The sequence below is a fragment of the Limulus polyphemus genome, unplaced genomic scaffold (genome assembly GCF_000517525.1).
Source record: "Limulus polyphemus unplaced genomic scaffold, Limulus_polyphemus-2.1.2 Scaffold1189, whole genome shotgun sequence".
NCBI classification, from domain to species: Eukaryota; Metazoa; Arthropoda; class Merostomata; order Xiphosura; family Limulidae; genus Limulus; species Limulus polyphemus.
The window spans coordinates 293278-307592 of NW_013666799.1; the positions used below are offsets into that span (position 1 = coordinate 293278).

General features: G+C 34.3%; 1 long non-coding RNA gene across 3 annotated transcripts in view; it reads left to right on the forward strand.

Annotated features, from left to right (window-relative positions):
- Positions 1-3420: 3420 nt before the first annotated feature.
- Positions 3421-14315, forward strand: part of LOC111086555 — a 21104-nt gene continuing 10209 nt past the window's right edge. The window contains exons 1-3 of one of the 3 annotated variants that reach the window (XR_002611289.1): positions 3437-4040; positions 10901-11063; positions 12353-14296. This is a non-coding gene — a long non-coding RNA (uncharacterized LOC111086555). Of the gene's footprint in view, positions 4041-10900; positions 14297-14315 lie in introns of those variants that run through there. The other 2 variants (XR_002611290.1, XR_002611291.1) reach the window with 2 other exon arrangements.

Consider the following 14315-nt stretch of genomic DNA (forward strand, 5'->3'; position numbering starts at 1 on the left):
CCTCCCACGACTGCTTGGGTGGTAGGTTAGGAAAGGTATGGGGTGGGTGAGGCTTACAGTAAGGTTTTTCTGCCTTAAAGTGATTGTAATCAAGGTAGCAGCCATGGGTGAGGATGAAATCTGCTGTAGTTTTGGAAGTTGTAACAACTTTCATGAACGTGGAGGGTGAACCTGTTTTCTTTGACTGGATCCGGTGGACTGCGTGAATCGTAGAGTTGGTTGTAACTTCAAGGGCTTGATGTATTTTGTCTGGCGTGAAGGATAAATGAACGTTCTTGAGAAATATTGTGTGGAGACTGGCATTGCTCTTGGGGGGTTGGCAAGTGATGGGAGGGTTTGAATACCAAGGGTGGCGAAAGTCTTCGAGTGACTTGGGTTGGAGGAGTATACCTCCCATTCGTAGATGTCGGGTGCATTCAGGGAATACTTGGGCTTGAGGCTTGTAGTGGCGGATGAAGTTAGCCGTGTCTCGCGGCAAGAAGTCGAGTTGTAGTTTGTCAATGATTAACGGCGGCGTAGGGTATGAGACAGACTGCATACTGGCATGTAATATGGTTGATAGCTAGCGAGCTGACTGGTCTCTCATCATCCCATCCTGATCGACAAATGGTGATGCCTTATGGTCTGGGCTTATTAAGGGGAACATCTTCAGGCTTCACTCCGACACTTCCACAGTGGTGTCTTGCATTTCTCGTCAAAGGGCACTTGGTCCAGAGCTCTTTGTTTTCAAACCTTGGATCTCCTTTATCGGGACCACTCCTATCATATCACACTCTTAGCTTGCCATATTCCACAGGTGATGACTGCAGTATCTGATCAACTGTCTTGACCCAACCAGATTCTCTCAACAGAATAGGTGCTACATTTCAAGGTTTCCTGTTGGATTGGCTCTCCTTTTGAAACACTAATGATTAGTGTGTTGACCTCTCATTGGAAGATCCAACTACTGGCAATTTAGTCTTCAGTACCTCACCTTTAGGCTTTGGCAATGGATGCATTCTGTCAGGACTGGATGGGATTACCACTGTAGAAATTTCTTCCTATTCATATTTTATCCAAGGTACTCACTATGATTTGCTTCAACCCATTGTTGGGTTCTGTTGGTAGCACTAGATTGGCAGCCACACCCTGGTTTCTGCTTCTGCAGTACCTTAAGGATGGAGGTTATGCAGTCCTTTGTATGGTGTTGGGGTTTCATTTCTAGGATTGCCATCTATCAGTCCCTATCTTTGCTTAGTCTCACAGTGGACCTTTTTTAATGGAAATAGCACACATTTCGGCCATGGTGTATTGAGAGGAGGTTGGACCCATTTCACTTAGACGTGCCAACCATAACCGTTTATTTTACCTGACCCTTTGGCAAGGGTTCTGCATCTTCTGCAATTGTCCTGTATATGGCAGTCTTATTGACTACCGTTTATCATTGAGATAAAACTTTTTTGGGTCCCCAGTACTCCCTGGCTTTCTCAAGTTGCTTTGGGTGCTTTGTCCTAAATAACCATTCCAGTTAACTAACTAGTATATTAAGGTTACATTATATGCCTTTTCTCAACACCCACTTCTAACCTTAGCATTATATGTCATGTATTACCCTTACCTGAAGGTTTATTTTTCATGGCTGCTAACCAGTTGATCTGATCACCAGTTCATTTGATCACTATTTCTCACTTCTATAACCAATCAGGTTTCAATCCTTTGTTCTGTCCAGTAAGGGTCTTGAAGGTTTTGTTGCCCACACAAATGCTTTTAGAGTGTTGAGACAATGACTTTTTATTAATTGAAATCATTCAGTTTCCCAGGATTCATCCCTGGTTACATTGACAAGGTGGGTATGCAATTGTTCCATATTGCTTATCCTGGGCTCTCTTTGGAGGCAAGGAATCTTCCACAAGTCAAATGTAATCAGATTAGTCACATTTCTATATTCTTAGCAGCCTAGTTGAATTGCCCACTGGAAGACATTGTGTGGGCTGGTATGTGGACCTTCCTCAATACTTTTAGATGATCTGAGGGTATTTGACTACCCCTTGTAGCTATCTTAACCACTTCAGCTAGATTATACAGAGTGGGTGAGTATTTTCATTGCTATGCTTGTCTCATCTTTACCTTTCAGGGTCCCTTACCTCATTTTCACAGGATCTCACTTTGTGGTGATTGTTGCCCAGGCAAATGCGTGTTTTTATCAAACCAATTCCACACTAGCAATTGCTATCAGTATACTTTATAAAGGTTGCAACAGGCTCTGTAGAAATGAGGTGTACCATAAGACCACCTAGGAGCTGACCAGGTGGTATTAGGGTACTATGCTGGACTGCCACTCATGGACTGTCATGAGTAAAGCATAAGGGGATCCTACCCATCCCTGCTGATCATTGGATTGAATAGATCAGGGTCAGTTTGCTTTTAAAAATTTAGGAAACTTGGTTCACCTAATGCACTGTTTCCAGAGCATTGTTCCTCAGGACTCCCCAATGCACATTAACCCACAGATTCTACTAGTGGACCTAGAGAGTCCTTACCATACCTGGTTTTCAGTCACTGGGGTGGTGGACAGAGGCATTTCCTCCATAGTGTTAGAGTGAATTCCTCCAATCTTGGAGAATAAGGCGAAGTTGGGAGCCATGGGTGTTTTTCCCAGATGTTGATAGGAGTGGCACCAGCCTATGTGTGTGAGCCTATTCGAATACCAGTTCAGATTTGACACTTCGCTATCCGGTTGGGGTGTGCATGACCTATCTGTATGATTAATATGGATTCAGTACTTTGTTCATGGAAGAGGGTCCACTATCTCTTTGTCATTCTGAGTGTGGAGTGGTCCCATGCTGGGTCCTTGTTTGAGCACAGTGGTTCCATGTCCTCCCCATAATTTTGAGGGCAAGCGGGAATGTAACTATCTCACATGGTTGGGGAGTGAGGATGAATGTACATAATTCCAGACCGGATTAGTCCTGTTTCCTTTGGGTCACTATGGTATATTCAATCCTGTCATTCCGAACCTGGGGTATTATCTTTTGGGCTTCTTCAGGTGGAGGAGAAGATTTGTCCACTTCAGTGTTGCTTACTTTCATGTTGTGATTCTGGAGGCTCTGAATACATCACTCCTTGGCTACAGGTTGGAATCTACTCATAAGTATATATATATAATGTTGCAGTCTAATTTCCCTAGCCACCAATGTGGAATATAGGGACCAAGACCCCTTAATTTCAACCCCGAGTTGAGGCTGACTGATGGTGATTACTACTCGTGTACAATTCCACCCACAATACAGGAATTAAGTTTAAGGTAATAAGCATACCTGTTCTGGATGTAGTACAGTTCTTCCACCAGGGTGCCAATCTTCTATTCACACACCCATGATGTTTGCAGATGCTTTCTGTATGGATAATTGCCCTCACTGGCCCCTCCACCTTCTCAATGTGAGATTCTATCTATAAGTGGGAGAAGAGGTATGTATGTTTTGGAAGTTAACATTTTCTTGAATTGAAAATGTATTTCCAATCATACTTACCTCCCCTAACACTCTCCTGCCCTTCCTCTTTACTAAGAGTCAGTGTTAGAGACTGTGAATTGAGTCAGTCTTGAAAAAGTGATAACATTATGCGAATGAAGTGCTTTTATACAGCACCAGGATAGAGGGCACATTCATGTAGATGGAGAGTGTCATGAGACAGATATCACCAAGGGCAATTTAGTGGGGTATAAAAGACTGGAGCAAGCGAGAAAAAATCAGACCAATGCTGGGCACAGAAAGAAACCCTGGCAGTCAAGTAATAGCTGTAAGTGTCGGCAGAGGTAAGTATTATTGGAAACACATTTTCAATTTAGAAAATTGTTAACTTCTGACTCATAGCATTATTTAGAGTGGTCACTTGACAATGTACAGTACAGACAGAAGTATCTTAACGCTGACTTATAGCATTATTAAATATAGGAAAGTTTAGATGGTTATATGTGACATCTACTGAGCTTTTACTTTTTTTAGGGAATCAAACTCACTTCGTGATTCTACCAGATAAAATCATTAAACCAGACAGATGGAGTAAGTTTAATTTTAATTTTGAGATCAAAATAACTATGATAGAGTTAGTCTAGGAGGAGTACGATGGGTTTTCAGACTTTGATCAACACCCCTTAAGGAAAAGGTTTGATTTGATTTTCTGGAAGAGATGATCCCTGTACTAAACATTTTAAGGTATGTTGTAAACATAAATTGTGGTCACAGATTTTTCTTTAAGGCATTGAATCATACAACTCTTGGAAAAGTTGCAAAAATCACATTGGATTTCCGTTATTTCAATAAGAATAGCTTCATTCAGTAATACCCAGTCCAGAGCTGTGTAACGCATCATTCTTTGTTTTAGTACCAAAAAAATTCACAAAACTTGGAAATTTCATAAAACTTTATACATATTTTTAATTAATTACTTGCACATCTGTCACATAGTCATGGATGCAAACATAGAAAAACAGGGCTAAAGCACAGGATAGTTTACTCTGAGACCTACTAGATGTTTATTAAACTTACCTTTTTCAACCAAACACAAATATTTGTATCATCAAGTTTGATAAGCAGTGTATACTAGCTATTATCTGCCATTTATTATCACTTAAGCTTAAATAACAACAGCTAATGCACATAAGAATAAGGTTTACCTTACAGTTCCATTTATTGAAAGGATTATACAAATAATAAAATTTGAATCAATAGTCAGAGGCACTTCTATATGACATTTATTACCTAACACTTAAAATTCAATACCCAACTATTAACTATTCTTGCAAGAATGCCATTGACAGTAACATCTTTATTTTATAATAAAATGTTAGGTAACATAACCAATAGCACATCTTATCCAATAAATGCAAATATAATTTATCCCTTTATATTTATTCTCCCATTGATCATGTGTTCATTGGTCACTATGATATCATTACTAACAAATATTTAAGATTTCTAATGAGTAAAGGTCCAAAATTCTGAGAATGGCCGAAAAGCAAGTGGAATCACACCAAAAAAGTCATTATTTCATTACTCAGTAAAGTTTTACATAAATGGAGTAGAAAAGATAATTTAATAAAAGTAATCCTGTTTAGAAACAGGGTAAGTAAAGTTAAAGGCATAATCAATAAATGCATGCAAAGAAATTCACTATTAGTAACAATGAACATGTCACAGGTAAGAAAGAAATTATTAATTACTTAGATGATTTATATAGTAGTTATTCATCACTCCCGTAGATGTAGCAGTTAACAACAATGTTTTCATTTACAAAAACTTTTGTATTATAACTATATAAAGAACTAGGGTTTAATTTGAATACACTAAACTTTTTGGATAATGAGGTTTATAAACACATTAAAAAGTATCATAAATAAACACATTTCATTTATATTGTGCATTTGGGTAAATCAAATAATGCTGCACCTAAATTATTTTGTATTCTCAAGTTACTTAAAACACTACAAATAGAGGTTTATTGATGGTGCTAAAATTGCTATAACCTTGGATTTGTCAATTGTGATAGGTAATGGTCTGAAATACATTAAAGAACATTTAAAGAAATACTGCAGTGTTATGATAGAGAGAACAAGTATTAATCCATCATAATCATCAGTAATTCCATTTAATGTAAAGAGACAACTAAAGGTTTTGAGGATGAAACACTAGTTTCGTCAACAGTTTCAAGGCCATTTAATAATTTGGGTGAATTACTACTCTGCATCAGTAAGAGAACTTTCTATGACAGTAGCACTCACAAAAATTACCATTGTTTCACATTAAATAATTCTTGTAGGCCATATAATTTTAATGCATGATATGTTTTTGCATCTTTTCTTGCAACACATACAGAGAGTTCTAATGTGAGGTAACTTCAGCCTGCAAGTTGCAGATTTGTATTTATTTGGAATATAATTTTCTTACACTATAAACCTTATTAAGAAAGACAATAGTAAATATATAGATGATAGATATTCTTATTCCAAATTATCAAGGTTTTTCTAGTCAAGTCTTAAAATTAAACCATCAGAGTACACTCTGGATAAAAGCTCTTCCACTTAAAATAAACTATCTTGATTTAGATATCAGTATCATTAACCTGATGTTCAAGTTTAAAGTTTTCAATAAAATAGAAATTTTCAACTTAGAAGCTATAAATTTCTTTTCCCAAATACAAATACTCCAAATAAGTTATATTACAATGTTTACTACTTTCAGTTTATAAGACACAATTTATTTATCATTATAAGATTCTCTGGATAAAGCTTAAAGTCACCCACATTTTTTTAATCAAGGTTTCTCATCACACAAATTAAATACTAAATTCATTCAATTGTAAGGGAAATTCATCAATATTCTTGCTATAAATTATGGGTTTATAAGTTTTGCATAGTATCATGACCTTTTTAAAAACTTTCATGCCTACACTTTAATTGATTGGGATATTGTTTAGGGTAATAGTATTCAATATTAGTATATTTACCACCACTGGTTTCACCTCTTGTAAATTATTATATATATATATTTAATATTAGCTATATCACAGTTCCATATGTAATATGATGTTACCTCTTTGGTTTAGTTACATTAGTTTTCATTATTAATTTCTAGTCATATTAATGCCTTTTACATTTTTCACTACCTTGTATTATATTTTTATAGAACTTTTGTCTTTCTAAAGGATTATCATGTTTCATATAACATTTAATTTAATTTATTACATCCCGTAGCCAGCTTTATGTTTTTGTTACAGGAGATAATTAAAGTAACAAAGTTTGTTAGAAAAACACCACATTATGTTTAGCATGTTGTTTGCTTTGTATTGCATTTTCTTTTATCATTTTAATGCACACTTCATTTATTATTCATAAACATCAGATTTTGATTGTACTATGGGAAAAGTACTGCTAGAAATTTGACACAGTTTAAACAGTAACTTGTCAAATACAGATGTCACTCCCATCTGATGTTATATTTTCCAAGTGTGATTTGTAAGTTTTCTTTGGTCAGAACTAATAAGTTTAATGTTTCCAAACAAATTCTTCTTGTATGGTACTTCAAAGAGATAACTAACTGGAAAGTCTTCAAATATATGTGTGCCATGAGGAAAACTATTAGTGTTTTTAGATCAGAGAGTCCAAGGTTCCCTAGATTTGTGTACCTGTTAAATGTGTATCTCGACATCAACTCCAGCTTACCATCTTAGATGAAATGGAAAACATTTTTTAATGGTAGCTATGTCATTATTTGAGGGGGGAGGGAACATCACCCCAGAAAAGTTAATTTTAGCACCAGAGTCCTTGCCGAACTCTAAAAATATGTAATGAACAGCTGATAGACCCCTCTGCTGACAAGATGAGTGTGACTTTGTTGGCATGGACTAAACATTTGTGTTGGTTTAAGAAATTTCCCAGAAATGGGATATCCTGGATCTCTTTGTCCATATTGATATTTGTCAAGAGATCCTCAAATATCAGAACATACATACAAGGGACACTTTTGATAAACCCCAGATTTTAAAGGGATATCTGTAGAAAAATGTCTGTTAATGTGGATCTTGGATGTTGTATCCCAGTACATCATGTTGATGATATCTAAGAAGTCTGTAGGGCTTTCAAAACATGCACTATGAATCCATGATCCAGGAAATGTAAAGTCTTCTCTTGGTCAGTAGAGATGATTCACACAAGACTTCCATTTTTGTTTGACATGTGAATAATGTCTCTAACAGAGGTAATGTTGAGAAAGATATCATATCCTTGGACTGCATAGGTTTGTGATGATGTGATGAGTTGGTCCATAAAAGGATGTAATTATATTTGCATTACCTTCACTAGTATTTTGTATTTGACATTACATAATGTAATGGATCTAGAGTCATTAATGTTGCATGCCTCGCTGTGTTTAAGGATAAGAGTTATGGTTCCATCCCAAAATGATTTTGGTAACTTTTTATTATGTAGATGAGAATTTAGTATTTTAACAAAATGCTTCCCTGGTTGGCCAGAAAGTTTTGTAGAATTCAACATTTAAGCCATTGGGTCCAGATGATTTATCCTTGCCCAAGGACTGTAATGATTTCCAGCATTCTTCTTGTGTTAACTGTTCACCTTAAAATTTCAACTGTTGATGTATGTTGGGCAAGTTGGCTATTATAGACTACCATTTTTCTCTTTACTTTACCCTCAATGCAAATGTTTTCTTAAAATACTCAGTCACAATGTTTTACATTTCTTGTGTTGGAGAAACTGTGGGACCATTGTCATCTGTAAAAACGTTAATAAATTTTTCTTTCCTTTTGTTACAATACTGTGCATAGAAGTAGCTAGTGAACCTTTCTTCACCTTCTATTGCATACACTTTAATCTGTTGCTGTAAAGGATGTCTAATTCATCCTTAACATCATGTATGGACTCTAGGAAGTCCTTATTGGAGCCTGGAAAATAGCCTGTTGTTGTGAGAGCATTCAAGGTAATGTATGCATTTTTTCTTGTCACATGTTACCTGGCAAGCTAACGAATTCAGCTTATACTAGACCTTTGTATAAGCCTAAATCAGTTGTGAAGTGTCTTGTTTGCCCCGATGAAGCTGTAATGGAGAAATGTTAGGTAAGATAAAACCAATTATATTTTCTGGAGTAATAGGTAATATTTTATTTCTTCTTTTAACAATAATATTCAGGGTTAAACTAGTGTTAATTGTCTCAATATCAAAGGAAACACAGTAACCCCTCCCATTCAGCACTGTTATTAGTAACTTGGAGTATGTAAGATACCTGATAACAACTTCCAGACTTGCATGTCTTGGTATTTTGATTCTAGTTTGTGATGAAAATGGATCAGATCTTGAAGCATCATGAGAACCAGCTTTTCATCAAAATTGTTTTTACAATCCACAGTTGAAGCATTTTTGTTGCAGTTACTTATGGTTCACCTGAGGAACAAGTACAGATTTTCAGACATGATTGCCTTTGCCAAATGCAGTGTAAGGTCTAAGGTTTGTACGAGAAGGACTGAAATGCCTTTACATTTACTTATGTTAAGTCTGATAATCTAAGCTGCTTTGTAGATCATTTTCTTCTGCTCTGTTTCTCCCATACCAGTATCCTCATGGTCTTTATCTAAAAGAGTATGCTTGTTTTCACTGATGCTTTTCATTAGAAGGGCAGCATTTATGATATCTTGTGATGATTTTGAGCTGGACTGTTTTACTTCTGGTCTTAGTTGTCCTTTGAAGTCTTAGTCTTTGAAGTTTTAGTTACCATGCAGTGTAACTCTGTGCATCAACATTTTGTGAAGCAGTGAGATCCTTGTATGATGCATTGTAAAGGCTTTATCAGCCATGAGATCAGATTGGTTGTTTGAAAAAGTGATTACATTATCTGAATGAGGTGCTTATATACAGTACCTAGATAGAGGATGCATTGAAGTTGGTGGAGAAATTTGCAAATGAGGATTTGACAAGGGCAATCGAACGGGGTATATAAGACTGGAGCAAGCATTTTCAATGTTTAGATGGGCAACGAGATCAAGAAATAGCTATAGTGTGAGGGGTGGTAAGTATTATTGGAAATACATTTTCATTTTAGGAAAATGTTAACTTTGAATTTATAACATCCACAGGAACCTCCTCCCAGACAATTGAGAGATCATCATATCACTTGATAAGATATCTAGTTATGATTTTTCATAGTTAATAGAAAAATGTGTGTTAATTCTGATTTTGTATTAACATGTCTGGGAGTATATGAAAAGAAAAAACTGATACCTTGTTTTGAATTTATAACATACATGGAAATGGTTATGAAGGAGCTCTCTTGTAGAAAATCAAGTCAAATCCTTTCCTTAAAGGGTTTTGTATGATAACTGAAAGATGAGCACTTTTGAGATTCTCCTCCTAGACAGTTGAGAGATTATTATATCAGTTTAATATTTTGAGTAACTATTTAATTTTTTTTTTTATTTGTTGAATAATGTTTATTTTCTTTTGTGAAAATTGTTTTAGTGATGTTAAATGTGATGAATATTGTTCTTGTATAGCTTTTTTATGTTGGTTTAGAGTTGTTTATGATGTATTTCAGGGTGGCCATGAACTTAGAAAACTCGAAGATCTTGTAAAAGAAGTCCAGATTTCAGGGAAAATGAAAACATATTTCAAAACGTGAAAATTCAGGAAAACTTATGGGTTTCCCCTCCCACCCTTTTTTTTATCTCAGAACCTGCACATGTGCAAGCCATGCTGCTTAGCTATGCAAGTTATTAGTATAGTTTAACATAATCTTGATCACTCATTAGATGTTTTTTTTCATTTTGTCTAATTCATTATATTTGATAAGTTAGATAAAAAATTTTTTTTATAAATAATAGCCTTACATTTTATTGTCTTGTCATATAGTTATATGGTGCATATTTGAAAATCTTTTTCTGAAGCTCTTAAATTTTTAATATCCATTAAAATAACCAGATCATACATTAGAGTGATGTTGATTAGATAGACTTATGAGCAGAAGTTGAAATATCATGTGCATGCACATGTGCTGCTCTTGAAAATCTGAAATCTGCCTTTTAAGTTGGGGGAAACACTTTTGGAAAGAATATGGCCACCCTATATTGTTACAGAAAATAGTAAGAAAAGTTATATACAAGATGCATCAATCAAATTAGATTGAAAATTCTAGAATTCTAGAGTATTAGAAGAAAGCCAAAAATTTTGACAAAATACATCCGTTGAATTTGTAATCCCTTGTTTGTTGTTGTTAAGCTTATTAACTGGCCCTCTCGAGCCAGTGGGAGACATTTTTGTTGAAAAGAAACTACTCAATCTGGTTTTTCTTAATTTGAACTGAAATTGTTTGGACATTTTTATTGGTTAAAAAGAAGGTATTTCCCACACTCTTTCAGTGTTGGAAGTCTCCAAGAGACACACAGAGGTATTCAGGAACCATTTAGAACCACCTTGGTAGATACTGTAACAAGCCGAGTACAATATTATGCCTGTAGCTGCTTTCAAAGTGTTCCTGTCTGCTCATCCTACTGCAGACTATCATGATGCTCTGAATGGCAGGTAAAATCGTTTGAAAGCTAAACATACTAAGGTGATAGCAGAAGCATAAAAGGTTGACAGTTGCTTAATTAATGATGATGAGAATGTGGCTTTATTGATATTTACTGAATTTACTCTCAGCGGGTAGTCTTTAGTACTAGCTAGTATGGAGACTTGTGAATGCTGTATTTCACTTAAAAATTTATCAGGTAACAAAAGAAAACATGTCTCGAAGTTGTCTCAAATATACATCCAAAACCACCCTCCTTGGGAGTTTCCAGATTGAACTTACTTTTAATATTCAACAAATTCTAGTGTAAAGACACCTCTTGGATCTTGAGGGGGGCGTTAAAAATAATTGTTTTATATTTTCAAAAAAAAGTGTTAAGAGCCCCAAACTCCATTCAGTTTTGAAAAATCTAGTAAAGTGTTTGAAGCCAATAATTGGAGCTTGTTTTGTTTGTAAATATTAACAAGAATATCAAACATTATTATCTGATATTTCAGTAGTTAATAAGGTAGTAAGTATAATGTTTTTTTGATGTCATTATATTTGTATGAACTGATATTTTGTACATACTTGTCAACACTTAAAGCACCAGAAAGGAGCAAATAATGTCTCATTAGATGGAAAGAAATAAAATTCTGATGTGCACTTAGAATTTGCTTAGGTAATAGACCTCTAAAGAATCTTTAGAGGCCATATGGATGGCTTGTAGAATAATTTAGAAAATATCACTATTTTTGTGGGAAGAGTAGTATGTGTACAAGCAAGAGTGTTTACAAATATACTTGTTATAAGACATTAGTATTAGGCCTATCACATTTTTAAACACTACATTCTTGATCTAGTCCCTTAGAGATTTTCAAGAATTATAAGAGTGTATAATAATAATAATAATCCAATCACGATATTTGTCACAAAAGGTATATACACTATAACAGTTAATAGTGTTGTTATGTAAGTACTAAAATATAATTAAGATAAATTATTCTACAGTATTACCTCTAGCTTATTTTGGCAATAATAGGGATCATTAAGACCAGATAAAATTAGGAAATTCAGCATCTATATTATCACAATGGGATTTTTTAATAAAAGTGAATGTGGTAGAAAATATCATTGACTTGAGAATACCCATCTGATGATTCAGCACATACTAATTATTATAGATTTTAATTTTGTGGTATATTGTTTTATACCATTAATTATTTCTAGTCAGTTTGTTGTATAGGGTTGCCTTCATGATTTACAAGTTACTTTTGAAACTATTTAAATTTACTTATTTGTATTTGGAAATTCTCAACAGTTGATCTCTGACTTAACCTGAGAAAATTACAGTAGTTTCCTAAGTGGGCAGGATCCCCACCAAATCTGAAAAAGCATAAATGAATTATTTGCTGCAGCTAGAAAGGTTGGTGGCTGTTTGGGTGAAGAGTTACACAGTGTCAAAGTCCATCAGTTTTAGGTGATGACCATCAGTCAAGCCAAGCAGAAAAAAAGTAAGTAACTCAGTAACACTGTTTATTGTCATCACCCTTCCTCACCCTCTTCTCTTCATGATTAGGAACTTCTTTTTGGACATCCTTGTAAATACCTGGTCAGTGCATATATGTTGTTTTTTGTTTTGGGCACTTATTTGCATTGTCATCTTTGTTGGAGGTAAACCTTCTTTGACCTCTTTTATGGCTTACTTTTTTTTCTGCACCTGCTGCACTGATAACTTTCCCAACAGTTTGAGACATTGCACATGCAGGTCAACTTTGAAACTGGCACTTTTAACATTTATATGGAGTTTGGAACAACTGGTATATGGATTTAGAAAACATACTCCGGTTAAGTCAGAGCATACTAGTATTTTTTGTTGATACAAATAACAAAATAAGTGCTCCTGCAAAGAAAGACCTAAAGCTTTATGAAATAAAAACAACAGTTAGGATCAGTGAATACATTTTCAAAAGTGCAACTGTCATTTGATTTCATCTAGTTGGACAGACTTTCTGGTAACAGTGTATGATGTAAAATTTTAATTCTTTGACAAAACCACTCATGCCATTGCTGCAGTCTCTGCAATACAAAGAAATTGTGAAAGTATAAAAGAAACTATTAGAAAAGCATAAGTCCTTTTCAGTTTTTTTTTCAAGTAATTCTCAGAAAACTAGAAATATGAGTATATTTGAAACTTAAAAAATATTTAGTCTTCAGTATTTTAGAGTGGATATGAACATTTTCTAAAAAAAAAAGACAAAAGGCTAAGTGTGTATGTATTTTATAATGGCTATTAGAATACTAACTTGATTTAAAATATAAAAGAAGGATTTCTAAATATATTATGAGTTAGCATGTCAATTTCTTTATGTGCAAAATCACTATAGAATGATAGAACTTTGATCTCTTGTTGTTTCTAGAATTGAATCATTTTACTAAATTTCATTAAGAAACCCTTTATAGTAATTATGTTAGTTAAGTAAAGTTGGAATTTCAATTTTTGTCATAGTATTTGTGCTGAAATAGTTTACAGATAGGGTCAGAAAAAAATTAAACTTGTGTATTGGAAATCATTTGTACACATTACTCACTGGCCTCTGAAAATAGAGATGTATGTAATGAAAAACAGTACTGGAAAATATATTTACATATGTATATGTGTTCTGTGTAGTTGCAAACTATGGACTTAGTACAATCTTGATCAGTTAAGCTCCAACTTAAAAGAGGTGTCTGTGTAGCTTGAACCTGTAACTGTATTTTCACCCATAATTTTTCAATGTGGATGTGTGTATGTTTTATGAGCTCCTTTTTTTCCCTATTCTATGATAATCATTAGGCAGTGCATTATTGATTATTTGTTTTAACAATAATGGTTGCTATGTAAGTGATTAATATGTAGTAAAGACTAACGTAACAAACTGAAATATTGTGTTAATGTCTCTAAAAATTTGAACATGGCACTGCTTAAAATATTCTCCTTCAAGTGAAGAAATTGTAAAAGAAGTGATATATATGCTAAATAAATTAGTAAATAGAAATCAAAATTAACATACAGTAGAAAGTTTAAAAATTGGAACTTTAATTTTTTTTATGTACATCAAGCCGAAACACATATTTTAATAAATTCAAGATCAGGTAAATATTATTTTCACTGGAAGATAATCCTACTATATGTATGATGTTTAAAAGTTGAGAGAAACATTTTGTATGACTGTATACGAAAAAAGCAGAATTACGTTATCAGTTGCCACAATTGTAAAAGTGTTCTAATATTCATAGAAAGT